Source organism: Dasypus novemcinctus, chromosome 7 (assembly GCF_030445035.2).
Source record: "Dasypus novemcinctus isolate mDasNov1 chromosome 7, mDasNov1.1.hap2, whole genome shotgun sequence".
Classification (NCBI taxonomy): Eukaryota; Metazoa; Chordata; class Mammalia; order Cingulata; family Dasypodidae; genus Dasypus; species Dasypus novemcinctus.
Genome location: NC_080679.1, coordinates 73,502,441 through 73,523,765, shown reverse-complemented (window position 1 = coordinate 73,523,765; position 21,325 = coordinate 73,502,441). Strand labels below are relative to the sequence as shown.

Sequence of the window (21,325 nt, the reverse complement as noted above, 5' to 3'; positions counted from 1 at the left end):
GCAAAAATGGTGCACCCTTCTTGCTGGCTGGCTGCTATCTAAAATGGTCTGAGCCAAAACGACAATGTTCCTCAGACCAGGAGAAAGAATTAGAACAAGAGACTCAACAAGAAATGGCCAAAACCACCAACCAGCTGTCAGGTCAGAACTAAACAAGAAGCCTCACAAAGGTCCCTTTATCCACACCCAGGAATCACTGTCATCACAGTGAACGTCCTCCAAAGCACTACACAAAGGACTTTTTAGTGAGTTTTTTTATTTCTACAGTCTAAGAAGCTGCAAAGGGTGATACACAAAAAACTGCAGCAATACCTGGACTTTTCCAGTTGGTGTTTCATATGTGTGCATGCACATGAATCTGTGTGTGCTCAACGGCAAGGACAGATAGTTTCAGGGTTGTACGTTTGTATGCACTAAAACAAAATGAAGGTGAATATAATGGATGTGTGTTTGCATGTAGAAGGTTAATGTGATTTTTATTGACTGTAAATAAAACAAAACCTGCCAAGCATACCTGGACAGCGTCTGGCACAAATCCCATTCCCACAAATAATGTTACAAAGAAAATCTCAGTGCAATAAAAAAAGGTCAGCATTTGAATTAATATTCTTTCTTCTGTAAGTATACAATGAGACTCAAGTATAAACGAAGATCTTGGACTGAACTCCATAAATTTGCTGAAATGGAATTTGTTCTTCATATATTACACTTATACTATTACATATTACATATTCTCCATTTTAGCTGCCTGAGATATATGATGGACATACACGCCTCTTTCCTATTCAGTAAATATTTAGTCAAAACATGCAAAGTAAAATTTCAGGTTGTTTAGGCAGAGCATCATTTGGAGATGTTAACAATCTATCCCATCACAGATATTCTAACCTTCATCCTTTTTCATTTTTGCACATTTCTTTACTGGGTTAATGTCTAGTGTTTTATTGTTTTCAAGGCCATGTGACTAGTAGGCAACGAAGCTAGAATTAGAATGCAAGTGATGGATAGCTAGTCCACTGCCCTTTTCACTTCATCACTCTGCCTTTTGAGGAGGATGCCATGCAAAAGGAATTAAGCAAATGACTTTGTCAATACCATCAAGGCAGGTTTTAACTTGAGAGTACCTTAATTTTCAAGAGTCTACACTGCCTCTGAGCATTGATGGACACCTAAAACCTGTGAAGGCAGGGCAGAGAGGACAAATGCCCTAAGCCATTGGCATAACGGTGCCCAAGAAGATGCATGTTTTTATACGTTCCAGTGCCAAAACCAAGGTATACAGCAAGAGAAAGGGTGCCAGTTCCCCCTGGGTGCAATTTCCCCTGCTATGCCTCTGGCTAACATCAATATTAACACCTACCAAAGTTAGCACCACAGGAAAGCCAACCAGACACCTGGAATCCAGGCCAACTGTGGAGCTCTGGCTATTGGAGGTCACGGGATTTCTGGCCTTCAGAGCGGCTTGTATTTGAAGCAGGGGAGAGAGTTCAGGGTCCCTCAGGGCTGGGTAAGACATGGAGATTGAAGGCCTAGAGATTTTCCTGGATTCATCAGACCTCCTGTACTGAAGTCTCCATTAAGACTGAGTGACAGAACCACACGAACAGAACTTCATTCAGTGAAATCACTGAGCTTCTGCGACCTTTGTACACTCTGCTCAAGGGCAGATCATTCTCAGGAATTCCTCTGGCTACGCTATGTCAGGACTTCAGCATCAGCCTCACTTGGGAATTTGTGTCTTCTCCTTGATTTAGCAGGGCTCCCCTAAGTCAGACATGTCAGTTTGCCTCTCTAGTCGGCGGCATTTTTCCCAGCAAGAGGCCTTTGACTTACAGCCCCGGCAGTTTGGCAGAATGTACAAGCTTATCTTTCAGGGGAAACTGATCCAGACAATTCAGGAGGCCCGGCCCTTAGAGGGGATAACTCTGATATGCTCTTTTTAAAAACAGAATGTCCCTTTAAGTTTCCTAGTCTTTATAACACTAACATTAAAAGTAGAGCAATACTTTATTATGGAAGATATCATAGACTCACAGTGTTTCTTATTTTTTGCCCAAACACAATCTTTTTGCCATCTGTGTCAGGTTAGTTACAAAGCACTGTTATTCTGGGCTACACAATGTCAGCCTGACCTACCCAAATACAAGAAATTCTGCTGATTGATTTAGTTATTCTGTTCAAATAAATGAATCCAGTTGTACAGCTGTTTCTGATTAGCCAATGTACTGCTGGAGCAATATACAAATAATTTTATAATGAACTCAGCAACTACGAGGAGATGAGAAATAGAACCTAATCTCACCTCCCCAAAAAACAAGCAGGAGCAACAAGGGCAGGGGTTTTCAACATTCCAGGTTTAAATTCCTATCTGCTTTGATTCACTTTTCCCCTTTATTTAGTTCAGTGTAACTTATAACTGATGCTCTCAAAGAACCTTTGTGTTTAAACTTTTGGATTTAAAAGGGAAACCCAGTTAGCTTTGCAGGCTTAAAACTTCTTTAAAATTTCCCATCTTTGTATTTTTCAAGTTTCTGTTTTCCCCATTGAAACATTTCTTAAGTAATATATTTTTAGAAGGGGAAAATTGGGATTGAAAGGTCTATATTTACTTTATTATAAATAGAAATCAAGTGTTTCGTTTCATTTCAATACAGTACAATTAAGTTCTGTGAGCTTCAGCACAAGTTTTTTCTTTCCAGTTGTAGAAGACAGACCACATGCACATTATAAAATTAAGGAAAAGAGCATGAATAATTCAAATGAAGGGAATTTTAAAAAAAAAGGTAGAGATATTGACAAGTGCTCCCTAAAGAAATCATTTGAAGCAAAACAGGAAAAAGAGATGTGAAAATTTATACTTTTAAAATGAATTATGCTGGTAAGGACGTGAGGAAACAGATATTTTCAAATAGTGTTCATGGGAGTTTGAATTACTACAACTTTTGGAAAATAATACCACTTTGGGAATTCTGACAGAAATAAAGGCTTCTGTATGTTAACATGTTCAAACACACACACACAAGTGTACAGATTTTAGAGAACTGTTGTAGTGGCACGGAACTTCTTGAAACACTCTGAATGGTTAAATTATGGAATAGTAAGCAGCCATGGCAACAAATGAGTTTTTAAATCAAGAGAGATATCCATGTTTTGTTATGGTAAAAAAATTTATCTTGAGGAAAGCAGATTTGGCCCAATGGATAGGGTGTCCGTCTACCACACGGGAGGTCCGCGGTTCAAACCCTGGGTCTCCTTGACCCGTGTGGAGCTGGCCCATGCGCAGTGCTGATGTGTTCAAGGAGTACTGTGCCACGCAGGGGTGTCCCCCGCATAGGGGAGCCCCATGCACAAGGAGTGCGCCCCATAAGGAGAGCCGCCCAGCGAGAAAAAAGCGTAGCCTGCCCAGGAATGGCGCCACACACATGGAAAGTTGACACAGCAAGATGACGCAACAAAAAGAGACACAGATTCCCGGTGCCACTGACAAACATACAAGCGGACACAGAAGAACACACAGCAAATGGATACAGAGAACAGACAACTGGGGGAGGGAAGGCAGGGAAGGGGAGAGAAATAAATAAAAAATAAATCTTAAATATATATATATATCTTGAGGCATAATGTTTTATATGACTCTTTTTAATTGCATATAGTTATCTGCAGAGAAAGTTGAGGACAGACACAAGGCATATCTGGAACTGTTAATATTATCTTGAAGGGTTAGAGTTTGAAGTAGAGAGGAGAAAAATTAGTCTTCTTTATAAACATCTATCTTTTTAGTCTACTTTATAGCAAGCACATAACACTTTTATAAATTAAAAATGTCAAATTAAAAATGTCAAATTTTTAAAAATGACAGAGCACACTTTTTTCACATGCAGGAAACCAGGACTCTGAATTACAAAGACCTGACCTGATGGTTAATAAAAAATTTCTTCAAGCTCTAAGAAACATGTTTCATCATAGGAAAGTAGATATGATGTATACAACAATTCTTTATTGAAATTTTATGATTAAAATAATAACACCCTCACACTCCTTTTATCAATTGAGAATGTTTTTCCTTTCCACTACTCTTAGTCCCCACCAAAGAGGGAAGACTAAGAGAAGAAAAAGTGTAAGGTTTAAATAATGAGATTCTAGATCTCAGCTCTTGTAAAATATCGCTCAATGAAAGCTGTAATTTTAATAATCTAAGTTTTGTACTTAGATTACAAAAATAATGTGAGATTTCTTTTAAAAATTGTTAAAAACTTGGGAAATGAACAGTGCTGAAATTTTACTCACAAAAGCTGAGATTATTTAAATTGATGCTTTAGGTTATTATCTTTTCTTTCCTTTTTTTTTTTTTTTAAGGTATTGGGGCTGGGATTGAACCTGGGGTCTTGTATGTGGATGGCCCTCACTTAACCACTAAGCCATATCTACTCCCCTGAGTTGGTTTTTCATTTGTTTTGTTTCTTGGAGGCACTGGGAACTGAACTCAGGAGCTCCCGTGTGGAAAGCAGGTGCTCAACCGCTTGAGCCACACCCACTCCCTTTGGGTTATTTCTTAAACCATGTATGGCAATCAAACTGTGCCTTTACTGGACAAGAATAGACACTGCTGAAAGAAACTTACTTTATTATCTTTTTCAAGGTTTTAAAAGGCCTTTTCAGGGACGTGAATGTGGCTTAAGCAATTGGGCTCCTGCCTACCACATGGGAGGTCCCTGGTTTGGTTTCCAGTGCCTCCAAAAGAAGATGGCAAGCTGGCACGATGGGTAGGCATGGCAAGCTGATACAACAAAAGGCACAGGAAGGAAAGCATAATGAGAGACACAACAAAGCAGGGAGGGGAGGTCCCCGGTGCCTCCTAAAGAAGACAAGCAAGACAGGGAGCAGGTACAACAAGCTGACTCAGCAAGATGATGCAACAAGAGACCAAAGAAGGACATAATGACAGACACACAGGGATTAGAGGTGGCTTAAGTGAGTAGGTACCTCCCTCCCACATCAGAGGTCCCAGGTTTGGTTCCCAATGCCTCCTAAAAGAAACAAGTATGACAAACCGGCACAGTAAGCGCAAACAACAAGAGTGGGGAGAAATAAATAAGTAAAATAAATCTTTTTTTAAAAGTGCATATATACTTTTAAAAATATAAAAATAAAAAGACCTTTTCATTTTCAACTAATTTGTCTTTTTCTAGGTCTCAAGAATCTAATCATAAATTTCAGTACCATCTGAAAACTTAAGTGTCCTTCAGTAGGTCTTCTGGGGACTAGGAAAAATAAGTGGCTTGGTCTTCTTCTTTCTCAATCCATCACTTCCTGGAAGTCCCACCCCCAGCGTCCCATTCCTAAAGGTGCACATATATGCAAGCTGCTTGTGGGGTAAGCGCCTCTTTAAGAGCCCTTTTATCCCCCCCGATTTATCCACCCCCATAACACAAGACTATTGTGGTTAAGATACTGACCTCACTATTTACATTCTCAGAAAAGAAATAGCTAGCGTGCGTGTTTCTCAAGATCTTCTCCAAGGTCTGTAGCTTCTCTGCTTTCAAAATCTCTTCTGCTCGGGGTTGCAGTAGGGGGAAAGTCTCAACAGAATAATGTAGAGTTTCCAGATAATTACTTGATGACATACGTGGCAATTCAACACTGCGTTACTCCAAAATATAGTCAGATTGTTCTTTTGATCCCTCCCAGGCCCAATTTCATCATTCTATAGTCATAATCCTTTGATTAGGTCTCCAGAAAAATGCTTGGGAGGTTTGAAAAATGGACTAGGGTGACACACAAATAGATGAAAAGCAAGAAATTCAACCAACTGGCCATTTGGTCTGCACAGTGCCAACTATATGACTACATTTATTCTTTCACTGAATTGGTTGTTTGTTTGACTTAACTCAATGGATTAGTTGTTTGGGCATCATTAGCAAGAGCTGATGGTCATAGGAGACTGTGGCAGGTTCCACATACTTGAATTCTACCTACCTCATAGGGTTGTATGAATATGAAATGACTCAATTAGGTGATACATATGAAGTGGTGATATTAAAAGAAGAAAGGAAGGGAAGAAGGAAGACAAGGAGGGAGAAAAGAGGGAGGGGAAAGGAAGGGAGGGAGAGATTTTTCACAGCTTGGACTAGATCATGGAAAACTCTGAAGAATTTAATTCCCTTAAAATTAGTATAAATGAGAGATTAAAGGAAATTGAAACAAAAGAAAAAACTGAATATTACTGGAAAGATGGCTTATTAGAAGCGAAAAAATATATTCATAGTAAGCACCACTTGTATAACATCACAACAATGTTTTCAGAATGTGAGCCATGCTTATCGAAACTACTAATGAAAATTGCAGATAATTGTGTCTCCTGTTTATTTTAGCCACATTCTTCTTTTACTGAATATTAGCAAAGTCTATTATTTTTGCCTTCTCAGTAAGTATCTGTGACCAATTTGAAGATTCTGTAATGTTGCGCATGCTTCCCAAGAATCAAAGTTCCCCAACCCATATCTACAAGAAGCGACAGCGGCAGTGGCAAGCACCCTGGACCGTACCTCCTGGGCTCAGCCCTACATCTGTGACCAAAGCAGCTTGGCAGGCAGCTTAATTCAATGGTCACCCCACGCAGATGATGCTACTGTAGGACTGCCGGAACATGTCAACCTGGCACTTCCTGGTGGTACTTCTGGTCTTTGCCTTCCTGCCCTGATAACGGCAGAGTAGGCTCTACTGGGTGAATAGATATCATGAGCTGGCAGCCCTCCAATAACAAGATTCTACTCTGAGATTTCTCCTTTTGGGGGCTGTTAGGAGAATCAATGAGATGATTCATTTGAAATACTCGATAAACTACAGATAGATAAGAATTATCATATATTAGTTACATAAAAGGCAGTTCCTGCATTTAGGCTCTTTTTGTATTTCCTTATGGAGAGAGGGATATTAACATTGTTTTGTAATACTAACAATGACAATAGCAGTGCTAATTATAACAGCCCACGAATGCCATGCAGCAGCTATGCTAGACAACTACTAAAAGTGACTTCATCCAACCTTCATAACAGAGTAACAGTAGAGTAACAGTAGTAACAGTAACAGAGTAAGAGTAGTAACAGTAAAGGCTGTTACTCTGACTGTAAAGGTGGAGAAACATAGGTCACAGACTTTAGGAGACAGCTCTGGGACTGGAAGCAAGATCTGCCCAACTTCCCTGGGTGGCCCAAGCCAGCCCATGCTTTAACCACCATGTAATGGCACCCAGGTAGCACGTCAGCTCACCTGAGGGGGGCGGGGGAGGGCTCACAAAACTGATTCCTGGGCCTCACCCAGAATTTCAGATGCAAGCCTTTATAAATTACTAGTCATACCCACGGCTTAAGAACCAACACACTGCAATACTAGGTAAAGACTGTTTAGCAGAAAAGCATTAGTCAACTAGATGAAGGTATTCTGAGGGCTTCTGGTGAGCCTAGAGTTATTGTTTAAAAGTAAACAAGAGACAGAGTTAATTATTTTGACCTAACTGCAATATCTAGCAGGTGAAGAACAGTGACAAACGTTAGGGCTGGGCAATACAATGAGGCCCAGTGAGGAAGTAGTCATTTGTCAGTCGAGAAGTGAAACCTGAACTGTTCCTCAATTTGGGCAGTAATGGTGGGACACAACATGAATGTGTCTATTAATCTTCCTAGGCCTGGCACATAGTGGACACAATAAATATTTGTTAAAGAGATAAACAAATGAATGGACTGACTCCTCCAACTGGAAGTAAGTTCATCTCCTCTAAATGTCCCTGTATTTGATCTTCCTTTTTTAATCTCATTTGCCATGTTCTGCCTTTTATTCCTGCTGCCTGAAACCATGTCTCATCTCTAATAGACGGTAAGCACTTGGGGCAAACCCCATCTCTTTCTAAGCTAGATCTCCCACTTCCACAATCAGCAGCATCTGGAGCAGGAACCCCCAATGCTCAGTGAAAATCTTGCTTGATTCAACTGCAACCTGACTCATATATGTGGATCTGGCCAAAGAGTGAATTACAAGGCATAAATCCACCAAACCTTTGAGCACCGTGGCACAAATGTGGGAAACAGTGGCAGAGAAAACTCTGGAAACTGTTAGGAATTCGGTAGATTTCAGTGGGTGAATCTTTAAGAAGAGCACAACTTTGGGAGGTAGAATCACAAATATCAGAAGCTTACAAGTGAAGGGGCTTGAGCAACAAATAAAAAGTGCTTTTTTTTTTTTTAAGTTTTGTTCTCCCAGTGTTGTTGTGGAAGCCACATACTTTTCTAAAATTATGACTGGTTAGGTATACACTGAAATACAAAGACAGTGACACACACCCATTATGAGTGTTGCCCACAAAAGGGGCCTCATCCCTGGTCAGAGCACTTAAGTCAGGTAAGGGCATACCACGTTTTCTTGCCCTCTCGCCCTTTTAGCGTTAATGCTCTTGCGTAGTGGTGCTCCACATTGCATGGTATCTGGATGGCTCTTAACACTTTGTGCTGGTGCAGCTTTTTCCTGTTTCCCACCTTCAGTATCTCACTTGATCTTCACACTCTGTGATGGAGTCAGAGCAAAGGTTATTAACTCCATTTCTTGGTTAAGTGAGACTCAAGTTGTATGACATGCCTGAGGGCACCAAAAAGTGGCTGAAAATACAGTGGACACTTAATTTGTGACATAAACAAACAAGTGAAAGGAGGCATGAATCCCCCCCAGCCGGAAGTAATATCATTCTTTCTAAATGTTCCAGGATTTGATCCTACATCACACAACCTAAAAAAGTTTTTGTGCTTCTCTAGCAGCCAAAATTATGGCAGAGGTTGGGTAGGTTCCAGGGGGGAAGATACTATTAAACTGTTTCATTCAACATTTAATGAGCTCCGACAGGTGGCTGGGGATTTGGAGAATAATATAACACCTTCCTATTCCTTGAGAAATTCAACCCTGAGGGGGATTGGGGAGGAATAACAGGCAGGTACACACAACACCAGTAGAAGGCTGTGTTGTGAGAACGGAGAGGAGTGATTGAGATACAAAAAGCTAAGGGTTCTCTCACCTCAAGAAACCAAAAGGTGGGGAAACAAGTGTGGTTCCGGCAGTTGAGCGCCTCCCTCCTACACGGGAGGTCGCGGATTGGGTGGCCGGTTCGGTTCTTGTGATATACATGTTGGTTATGCAACATTGTGCAGTGTGCCGCCACTGAATCATACACTTCAAAATAGTTCATTTTATGTTATGTGAATTTTATCTCAATAAAATAAAGCCTTTTTTTTTAAAAGTGATTACACACTGAAATAGAAAATTTCCTGGAGTTATTTTATCGATTATAGAAATGGGTATATTTGACGAGGAAAAAAAATGCCAATTTTTTTTTTTACAGCGTTGTTTTTTAATTGTTTTGGGAAACTGGCAAAAGAAAACCCACCCAGGACGGTCCCGGGGAGCAGCAGCCGGGAGCCTGAGGCTGCACGCGGCCAACAAGGGGGGCGGTGTCTCCTGAAGATCCAAGCGCAGAACTGTTGTGCGCTTTTCAGAAAAGGGACCAAGCTACAGTTTCAGCTGACAACTAGAGGCTTCCCGGAAAACTCAGGGACAGGAGCTCGCAGCCCAGGAGAGAATATTCCATCGGGGTTAGGCAGGACCAAAAGAAGTAGCCAGGCTCGGTTCCTCACACAGACACATCCTTTGTTAATCTCAAAGAGTTCTAAATCTACTACCACCAGTCGAGGATTCTGGGACTGGGTTAGCTGGATCCCCTTGCAACTTTCAGCTGTTCTTTATTTTTTCTTTTCTTTTTTTAATAAGGTATGCTGCTAGAAAAATTAGAAGGAGCGAGACCCAGGTAAAGCTGTCCAGAGTTCGGGAGTGGCCCTCGGAGATTCTATGCCGCCAACCCGGGCGGGAAGGCGGGTCGTGGGAGGGGCACTCTTCCCACAGCGAGAAGGGGGACGCGGTGCCAGGCATGAACTGGTCCCGCAGATGCCCACAAGTCCCCATCCGCCCGGGCGCATCTCGGGAAGGCCCCGCCACGGGGATCTCCGGCGAGCGCCGGGTCCCAAGTCCCACGGGGCGGCCCAAGGGTCCGCGGGGCGCAGGGCTCGCGCCTAGTCCGGGGGGCACCCGCGTCTGGACCCCCCGCCGCCTGCGACCCCCTGGTCCCCGGCGATGGGACGGGCGGGGCCGGCGGGACACGCGGCCGCGGCTCCGGGATCGCGCGCCTCCCCAGGCCGCGCGGAGCTGGGCTTCGGCGCGCGCGCCCGCTCTCCGCGCCGACACGGCCTCGACGTCCCCGGCCGCCCCCGCCCGCGCCCCCGCGCGCCGAGCCGCGCTTCGGAGCCCCGCGGGGGAGCCCAGCCCGTCCCGGGCGACGGCGGGGGTCTCCAAAGGCGCTGCCCCGAGACCCCGGAGCCCCGGCTGCGCCCGGGGCGCGCCCGAGACGGCGGCGGCGCGTGTCCCTTACCGCGCGGCGGCTCCGGGCGGCTCCACAGCCCCGCGGCGCGCCGGGCATTTTTTCTGGGAAACTTCTTCCTCGGTCCGCGAGGGCTGAGCCGCGCGGGCAGGAAAGGCGCTCGGCGCCGGGAGGCTGCGACCATCCGGGAACTTCGCCGTCATGTAAACCCTCCCCCTCGGCCCCGGGTCCCCCCCCTGCGGTCCCGCCACATGTGGACGCGCCGCGAGGCCGCCGCGCCCGCCGCCCGCCCGCGCCCTGCCCGGTGCTGAGGCTCTGCGCCCCCAGCCTCGGGCCGCGCGGAGGGTGGTGGCGGGAATGGGGTGCCTAGGAGGCTGGGGTTCGTGCCCCCCACGCCCCCGCTCAGTGCGGGACGAGGCGGTGGTGTCCAGGACGAGCGATTGCTCAGGAGTGGAAACTGGAAGGAGTGTCCTTTCTCCCAAAAATTTGCCTCCTCACCAGCTAATGCTGAGCGCCCTGCCTCCCCCGCTCGGAGGGAAAGCTCCTGTCCATTGCTTTCCCCTCGGTTCACAAAAGAGAGGGTCGAGTTTAGAGACACCTTAAAGTTCAACTTCATTTTAAAAATGAATTAAAATTTCCTTCCTGTCCCGCACGCATCCTAGGCCCCATCCACTGTGTGGGGACAACTTGCTGCCCTTCCCGTGGAATGATCCCCTGTCGGCAGGGGAGTCTCCAAGCTGTTTTACTACTGGCGGGGATGAATTTATCACCACCCACCCGCATCCTCAGATAGGGCCTACCTTGTGATCTACAGCAAACGTTTGGAGAAAACCAAGACCACTCCACACCAGAGGTAATGCTTTACCAGTTTTGAAGGCTGTCACCTCCAGCTGAAAGAGAGGTTAATACTAGAGGACACATGTTAGTATGTGTGCATTTGATAAGAGCAACAACAGAAAGTTATGATCAATATAATGACCGTTTAGTCACACTGTTAAAATATCAAGGCTGTGTAGTCCTTTGAATAGAAGCAGAAAAAGTGGGAATATATGCACTTCAGAACCGGTGTCCTAGGCCCCTCCATCCTTGACGCCAGGTTTGCTCTGCTCCCACACCAGTCCCATGTGCACTCTTGTCTTTACATGCTTTTTTAACAGGTACAGTAACCCTCTGGGGAAGAGATTTAGTAACTTGGGTAAACTCTTCCCCTTCACAAATTTTTGTCTCTAAATATGCCCATCTTTTTAGTTCATTGTATACTTGACTTTCTTTTTAAATAATTTCTTTGGTAATATATGCACATTATGTCTTATATAAAATGAAGACAAGTGATTTCATCAATTACTCCAGACTTGAAAACAAATCAATAGCCCTTATCAGTGTGACATAGAAGTTAAGCTAAGGAACTGCCTGGTTCCCATAATTACTTGCCCTCTAACCTTCAGGATCTACTATAGTAATAGTAGGGGTTAACAATAGTTGCTACTTCCTAGAATTATTGTGAGGATTAAATGGGATATTCCAACCCAGCTCCTAAAGGGCGCATATTGGTGCAGCTGCAAGACCAAAGAATGCACCTGGCACTTAAGCATAAGCTTTATTAGGACTTAGAGTCAGGAGAGAATCTCTGAAGGCGATGGTTTGGAGAATGAAGATAGTGCTCCACAAAGATATGAGAAAAAGAGGGGTGATATATAAGAGATTTCAGAACAAGGGCATTCCATAGGGTATGAGAATAGAGTTTTTGCTAGGGTCACGTGAAGCGTACACATGGGATCTGGTGAAGTTTTCACTTCGCTCCTAGGAAGGACACTTACCAAGGGCACTTACTGCTTTGGAAAGATTATAGTTAATGATACCATCTATGCATTCTCTCCCCTCTGGGGAGGGTTGTTAACCTTTAACTTCTGCCTAGGTCACACAGGCAGCTACATGCTGAGGACCTAGGGGGAGGGGCCTGGCCCCACATGGATTAATCCCTCTAAAGATACGCAGGGTTGTGGCATGCAAGTAGAATGGGAATTTTAACTTATCCTTGATTCCCCAATGTCGAGGAGAGCTCAATTAAGTATATTTATTTATAAGAGATCAATAAAATATTTGTTGGGTCAAGAATGCTTTTAACATTGATGAACCTTGAAGACATTATGTTGAGTGAAATAAGCCAGACTCAAAAAGACAAATATATGATCTCAGCCATATGAAATCAGTACAATAAGCAAACATTGAGTCAGAAACGAATACAGGTTACCAGGGACCAGATTGGGGGTAGGGAATGGGGAGTTAATGGTCAGTTGGTACAGAGTTTCTGTTTGGGGTGATGGTAAAGTTTTGGTAATGGATGATGATAATGGTGGCAACACATTGTGAATATAATTAACACCACTGAACTGCAAATTTTAATGTGATAAAAAGGGGAGAATTTATGTCGCATACAGAGCTTCTGCCTACCATATGGGAGGACTCGGGTTCCATCCCTGGGGCCTCCTGGTAAAAAAGAAGAGAAAGCATGCTGCACAATGAGCTAATGCCCAAGGCTGTGCCTGCGCCAGTGCCCTGTGGCGAGTCAGTGTCTGCACCAGTGCCCACACAAGTGCCCACATGGTGAGCCAGTGCCCACACAAGCGAGTCACGCAGCAAGATGATGATGCATCAAAAGAGAGACAAGGGGAGAGTCAAGGTGAAGCGCAGCAGAAACCAGGAGGTGGTGCAATTCACAGGGAGCCTCTCTTCACATCTGAGGTCTCCAGGACGGAATCCCAGTGGCTCCTAGGGGAGAGAGCAAAAGCAGTGGTTGGGGGGAGGGGAGGGGGAATAAATAAATACATCTTTTTAAAAAATAAGACTGTACAACACAGTGAGCACTAATGTAAACTATGCACTATAGTTAATAGTGTAATTATAATGATATTGTTTCATTAATTGTAACAAAGGTTTCACACTAATGCAAAGTGTTAATAGTAGGGAAACTATGTATGAGGGGAGGTATATGGGTACTCTATATTTTCTTCATGATTTTCCTGTAAATTACAACTTCTCTAATAAAAAAAGGAATGCTCTTGAGTTTGTCTTTCAGGAATTTTATCATTAATATACACAGAAGAAAATTAAGCAGGTAAAATAAATGCTCACCCTCAGTCATTTCACCCTTGAAATTCCCCCCCACCCCTGCCCCCAACAAGTCTTATGTTTTAAATCACTCATAAGACCAGTGATCAGTTGTCTAGAATTGCCTTGGCTCTCTTCCCTCAGATGCTAACATTTCTCTCAATAAGGACTAAACTGGAATAGTGTTTTATCAGTGGTAACTTTCTGGTTTCAATATGTATACTTTGGTTTTGTAAGATGTTAACATTTGGAAAAAGTGGGTCAAAGGTATATGGAAACATTTTTACTATTTTTGCATCTTTTTGGAAGAGTAAAAATATTTCAAAATGAAAAGTTTAAAAATGTTTTTAATTTTTAAAAAATCAAAGCCTAAAATTCTTCAACAGATACCTTATTCCTTTAGGGAATGCCAAATTGCTGTTTGAAATGAGGATACTGAAATTAGCAGTTTGCAAAGATACTATGTTAAACCTTTGCAGTCTGTCATACCTTGGTATGATAGAGTTAATAAGAAAAAATGGCTTCGTGAACCCTGCTAGGAGATGAAGTTAGTCTAGAAATGTTTATAACAGTCTTGGGAAAGGAGGAGAAAGGATGGAGTTAGGAAGATGTTGAAACTGGCAAACTCGAGACAAACTTATCCCTCACAGTACTACTAAATGCATATATTTACCTACCATTTCATAGCTACCATTTTGCAACTCTTACCTTGACGTCTAAACTATGGCTTATACTGCCATAGAACGTCACCTCATAATTACTCATTTAATGCCTGTCTTCCTCAGGAGACAGTAGCCCTCAGAGTAGGGAGGTAGCTTAGTTTCCTGACTGCTAAAGCAAATACGATGAAATTGATTGGCTTAAACAATGAGAATTTATTGGCCCATGGTTTGAGGCTAGAAGTTCAAAATCAAGGTGTCATCGAGGTGGCAATGCATATGCTGGTGTCCTCCCCTTTCTCTTGTGGGTTCTATTGACTTCCAGCTTCTGGCCTCTTCCCTGTGGCTTTCTCCTCTGAGGCCTTCTCTATAAGGCCTCCAGTAATAGGATACAGACCTGATTCATTTGGGCCACGCCCTAACTGAAGTAACCTGATCAAAAGGCCCTATTTATGAGGACCTGTTTCTCTGGGATCCAAAGCTCCAAGCCACCACAGGAGGGGAGGGGACCCACCTGCCTGGTGCACCACAGCATCCCCAGTACCGGCACATTCTTAGTACTCACTAGCATTTGATGAACAATGCCAGTCCAAATTCTTTTATATCTAGTGTCTCATTTAATTCTCACAGCAACTTTGTGAATAAACAAGGAAACTGAGATTCAAGGAGCTTACATAACCTACCCAAGATTACTCAGTTCATGAATTTCAGAATCCAGATTAGTTTGATGGCACTATCCTTGCTCTAACCCCTGAGATATACTATTTATTGACTTTGCTTCCTGAGTTCATTTCACCTCTGGGCTTCTCTGACCTGGGATTGAATGACCTGGGATTGACTAGCATCCAGATTCCTTGGTGCCAAATAGCAAAAGAAGACAATAATGTGTTTTGCCTATAGAAAGTATTGTTGGGGTTAGGGAAGATCTGAACTAGAGGATTTACTATAGCTTAAGTGGTTTGGGTTCTCTTCTGAATTAATGCAGAGTGAAAATGGAGTGCTGTGTGGGGCATGAGCACCAAGATAGGGTGGGAGATGGTGTGGAAAATCAAGGGATGGGGTGAGGGAAAGGAGTATGGCAGGCTCTTCTGTACCCATGGCTGGTGGGCACCAATTCAATAAACAGATTTACCAGTCTCCAGGACTGAGCTCTTGAGAGCTGAATATTTTATTTATTTATATCACACTTTAATCTTTAAAAAAAGCCTTAAGACAAGAGTTGAATATAATGAAATTTAAACAGTGTGGGATAGCAAATTCATTACATATCATTTTCTTTCCTTACTCATTCTAAACAATTCAGATATTCCATAAGCATCAAATAAAGAAAGTGAAAGTCTCCTGCAATTTCATACTCCAGAGACAGCCATTATTAATCGTAGGGCATATATTTTTCCCGTGTTTTTTCCTATGTATCCTTTTTTTAAATATTGTACCAAATATTTACTGAAAGCTTACTATATGCCAGACAAATGGGATCATACCATACATCTTCATTTATAATTTACCTTTCTTTTACCACTAAGTAATCTATTGCATTAGCTTTCTATTGCTGTGCACAAATTGCCATAAATTTCATGACTTAAAACAACATCCATTTATTATCTCACAGTTCTGTACATCAGAGTCTGTGCATGGTATGACTGGGTTCTCTGCTCAAGGTGTCACAGGACTGAAATCAAGGTGTGGGCCAGGTTGAGTTCTCTGGAGGCTACAGGGGAAAATCCATTTCTAGTTCACTGAGGTCACTGGCAGAATTAAGTTCCTTGTAGTTGGTTGTACAACCCATTTCCTTGCTGACTGTCCCCTGGGGACTGCTCTCAGTTACTAGAGGCCATTCCTATATGTGGCCCTCTCTGTCTTCAAAGGCAGCAGTGAGGACCCTCCCCTTTTAAGAACTCAGCAAATTACATTGGATCCACTGAGAATAATTTCTCTATTAAAGTCAATTGGTTTGGAATCTTAATTACATTTGCAAAGTCCCTTCACAGCAGCAGCACCCAAATCAGTGTCTGACTGAATAACTGAGAGGAGATGTATATACAGTGTGGGGTGGGTAGGGAGGTGGAGGAGGTACTGTGTCCTGGGGACCACCTTAGAAACCTACCTACCTCAGATATCAAGATTTATCTCACCATTTCCCTAAATATAGATCCATCTCATTCTTTTTAATGGCTACCTAATATTTCATTGTTGTTGTTTTTTTAGATATAAATAAAAGAATTATTTTATTTGGAATGTAAGGTTTGATTTACATTTTTTTCTTCTTCTTTGTTTTCTTTTAAACTTTACATTCAAAAAATATGAGGTCCCCATATAACCCCCACTCCTCCCACATCAACAAACTCTTCCATCATTGTGGCACATCCACTGCACCTGGCGAATACATTCTGGAGAACTACTGAACCCCATGGACAGTGGTCCACACTGTAGTCCACACTCTCCCCCAGTCCACCCGGTAGGCCATGACAGGACACACAATGTCCAGCATCTATCCCTGCAGCACCACCTAGGACAACTCCAAATCCTGAAAATGCCCCCACACCATATCTCTTCTTCCCTCTCCCAACCATCAGCAGCCACCGTGGCCACCCTCTCCACATCACTACTACAATATCTTCCCTTACTAATCACAGTAGTTCCCCAGCAGAACACCAGTAAGTCTACTCTAATCCATACTCTATTCCTCCATCTTGTGGACCTGGGATGGCTATGTCCAGTCTCCCTCTACATCAAGAGGGGGTTTAGATTCCACATGGATGATGGATGCAATTCTCCTGCTTGCAGCTGTAGGCACTCTTGGCTCCCTGGTGTGGTGGTTGACCCTCTTCACCTCCCTGTCAGCTGGCCAGGGTAAGTCCAAGAAACCAGAGGGTAGGAGCTGCAAGTCTGCTGAGGCCCAGGGCCTGGCCATCACATGGCCAGTTCAGAGATTCAGGTCTCCTGAGTATACACCAACCCAAACGCCAACCACAGGTCTGGTAAAAGTAACAGAAGAAGAGGCATGTGTAGAAAGGTTATATATGAGTCCAACTCCATCACACTCAGGAACACAAACTCCAAAGAAGGGTCAACTGACATGGCCCTGAACTCCAGAACCATGTGCCTTGACCATAAAACCTGTGGGTCGCTGTAGCCCTCAGGACAACCAACACCTGGGTTTCCAACTACCTTGGCTGTCTCTGGTACTCTCTGAGGCATGCATAAGCATCACCCCCTGTTGACCTCCTGACTCTTTTTTGGAGACTCTTAGCCATATAAACTCACTTGTCCTTTCCATTTCCCCCTTTTTATCCAAAGTCAAAAAGCAGTTTTTAACACCTGATATTACATGTAGGCTGAGATATTCTGCCGGTCTGAGTTGACCTCTTTGTTCATGGTCTTTTTGTAGTTACATCATCAGTTGGTGTTTGGTAGTAAGTAGTCCCTTGGTGACAGAGAGGCTCATGTCCAAGAGTCATGTCCCACGCTGGGGGGAAGGCAATGCATCTACATGCTGAGTTTGGCTCAGAGAGTGGCCACATTTGAGCAACATGGAGGCTCTCAGGAGGTAACTCTTAGGCACCCCACAGCTATAGGCCTAGTTCATATTTCAGGCACACAGGCTCATAATCGGTGCCATCAGTATCAAGGGCTCATCATTGGACCATCCATCTTTATTGGTCTTTGCCATTGCATTTGGGAGATTGTTGTTGTTCCATTGGGGAATGTGATAGAGATCCCCTGGTTGGGAATTCAGCACTCTCTCATCTGTCGTTTCCAACTGAAACCACTATGAAAATATCCAAACCTTTCTATGTACCTGTATACATGCCCTGGAGAACTCCCTCCCAACTGTGTGCCCCCCACTAATGATGCCGCATACAAGTGCTCCTCCCCCACCATAGCTGAACCTCTCTGTAGTCCAAAACTTTTTCAAAAAGGAAGCCCAATATATTGCCAGGTTCCATTAATAGAAAAATGGAATATAGTGATGGGTTTAAAGGTTAGATACAGAATACAAAGAATTTTAGAAAAATTAAAGAAAGGAAAAATAAATTGGGGTATCCAAAGAAATGAAAAAATGAAAAGGCTTCGTTTTTGACATTTTGCCTTTCATCACTGCTACAGGTGTTGCCCTGTATGTACAGTGGCAAGGCGATTTCTTCCATTTCTTCCTCAGTGTCTACCTCCTTTCTTTCTTTTTTATTTTCCTGATTATTAAGTTTCTCTTGACATAAGTTTTAGGTCACAATAATTCACATATACAATATATGGTACTCCCACATATCCAACATCAAATCCTTTGTCCCTTCCCCAACAGCGATCTTTTTACATGTTCATATTATATTTGCTGCAGCTAATGTACAGATATTGAAATGATAGCTTTCAAACATAGCTCCATTTGGGTTTACATTATGGCTTATATTTTAGACTATACAATTTTCTAAATTTTTAGTTATCTTATGTTTTACATTATGGTTTACATTTTAGCCTATAGACTTTTATACATTTTTGGTGTAATTTAACATAACCTATACCCATCATGGCATGATCTTGTGGAACACTTCCATTTCTCCACAATTACCCTGATTCCATGTATTCAACACCTCTTTCCCCCTCCCCTCAGGGCCCACCATGACAATCAATCTTCATTACCTGAGGGACCATATTCAGAGATACTTGCAAAAATGTTGAGGGCTTGACATACTTGACTGCCCTAACCCATTGGGAGCCACCAATTCTCTCAACAGATACAATTCCCTCTGTTTGAGAACATCAGTCCTCCCCAGCCTGTGGGTATACCTTCACTCTCATTGTATGGGTTTCCACCCAAATGATATAAAACACTATGACAAAATGAGCACTCACACACTACCCGGAAGCTTGCCCTGTGTCAGATGCCCCACCTTTGAGCATCCCAAACAGGCAACCTTCCATATTACATTCTCTAAAGAGTTTTCTCTGCACCACAGTTTCAACCACATACCTGACAATCTCCTGTGATCAAATGTTCCCCTCACCCTTTCCCCAATTTCTTGGGCAATCTGACCCATCCTCCCATCCCTAGTGCCCCTAAAGCCCATGCAGCCCCACCCAAAATTATCCTTATGCCCCCATTTTATCCCTTCTCTGTACGAATATTTACCTCCAGCTTATCATAGATTTCACCCAAGTAGCTGTCAGCTCACAACCTTCCTCTACCCTCCAACTACCTTAAAGTTTATTATCCAGTCTCTAACTCTCTGAGACAGCTTGGTTTACTTATTTCATATCTGAGAGGTCATGTAGTATTTTTCCTTCAATGCCTGGGTTGCTTCACTCAACATAAGGTTCTCAAGATTCATCCATGTTATCATATGTGTTTGTACTGTATTCCTCCTTATAGCTGAGTAGTATTCCATTGTATGTATATACCACATTTTATTTATCCATTCATCTGTTATGGGCATTTGGGTTGATTCCAACTTTTGGCAATAGTGAATAGTGCTGCTATGAACATTGGTGTGCATATATCGGTTTGTGTCCTTGTTTTCAGATCTTCTGGGTATATACCCAGCAGTGGAATTGCTGGGTCATATGGCAAATCTATAGCTAGTTTTTTGAGAAACTGCCAAACTGTCCTCCAGAATGGCTGGATCCTTTTGCATTCCCACCAACAGTGGATGAGTGTTCCCATTCCTCCACATCCTCTCCAATAATTGTAATCTTCTGATTTTTTGATAGCTGCCAGTCTTATGGGAGTAAGATGGTATCTCATTGTTGTTTTGATTTGCATTTCCCTAATAGCTAGTGATTTTTGAGCATTTTTTCATGTGTTTTTTAGCCATTCATCTTTGGAGAAGTGTCTGTTCAAATCTTTTTCCCATTTTTTAAATGGGCTGTTTGTCTTTTTATTTTCAAGATACATGAGTTCTTTATATATGCAAGATATACGTCTCCTATCAGATATATGGTTACCGAATATTTTCTCCCATTGTGTAGGCTCTCTTTTCACTTTCCTGACAAACTCCTTTGAGGAGCAGAAGGCTTTAATTTTGAGTAAGTCCCATTTATCTATTTGTTCTTTTGCTTCTTGTGCTTTTGGTGTGAAGTTCATGAAGCCGTTTCCTATTACAGCGTCCTGCAGATGCTTCCCTACTTTGCTTTCCAAGGTCTTTATGGTCTTGGGTTTTATATTTAGGTGTTTGATCCATCTTGAGTTGATTTTTGAATAAGGTGTAAGTTGGCAATCCTCTTTCATTCTTTTTTTTTTTTTTTAAAGATTTATTTATTTATTAAACCCCCCCCCCCCCCCCCGGTTGTCTGTTCTTGGTGTCTATTTGCTGCGTCTTGTTTCTTTGTCCGCTTCTGTTGTCGTCAGCGGCATGGGAAGTGTGGGCGGCACCATTCCTGGGCAGGCTGCTCTTTCTTTTCACGCTGGGCGGCTTTCCTCACGGGCGCACTCCTTGCGCGTGGGGCTCCCCCACGCGGGGGACACCCTTGCGTGGCATGGCACTCCTTGCGCGCATCAGCGCTGCACATGGCCAGCTCCACACGGGTCAAGGAGGCCCGGGGTTTGAACCGCGGACCTCCCATATGGTAGACGGACGCCCTAACCACTGGGCCAAAGTCCGTTTCCCTCTCTTTCATTCTTTTACACATGGATATCCCATTCTCCAGGCACCATTTGTTGAAGAGGCCATTCTCTCCCAGTCGAGAGGGTTTGGTGGCCTTGTCAAATACCATATGGCTGTATATATGAGGATCTATATCAGAACTCTCAATTCAGTTCCATTGGTCAATGTGTCTACCTTGTGCCAATAGCATTGCTGTTTTCACTACTGTAGCTTTGTAGTATGCTTTGAAGTCAGGTAGTGTGATTTCTCCAATTTCATTTTTCTTTTTCAATATGTCTTTGGCTATTCGGGGCCTCTTTCCTTTCCAAATAAATTTCATAGTTAATTTCTCTAGTTCATTAAAGATTGATGTGTTGATTTTTATTGGGATTGCATTGAATCTGTAGATCAGTTTTGGTAGAATAGACATCTTAATAATATTTAGTCTTCCTATCCATGAACAGGGAATATTCTTCCATTTGCTGAGGTCTTCTTTGATTTCCTTGAACAGTGTTGTGTAGTTTTCTGTGTATAAGTCTTTTACCTCTTTAGTTAAATTTATTCCTAGG

At 43.0% G+C, this 21,325-nt stretch overlaps 1 protein-coding gene across 3 annotated transcripts in view; it reads right to left on the bottom strand.

Annotated features, from left to right (window-relative positions):
- Positions 1-10,628, bottom strand: part of WIPF1 (WAS/WASL interacting protein family member 1) — a 129,036-nt gene extending 118,408 nt beyond the window's left edge. Inside the window, exon 1 of one of the 3 annotated variants that reach the window (XM_004476806.4) lies at positions 10,463-10,628. The gene's annotated coding sequence lies outside the window, so the exon portion shown is untranslated. The remainder of the gene's footprint in view (positions 1-10,462) is intronic. The other 2 variants (XM_004476805.4, XM_012518959.4) reach the window with 2 other exon arrangements.
- Positions 10,629-21,325: the final 10,697 nt, after the last annotated feature.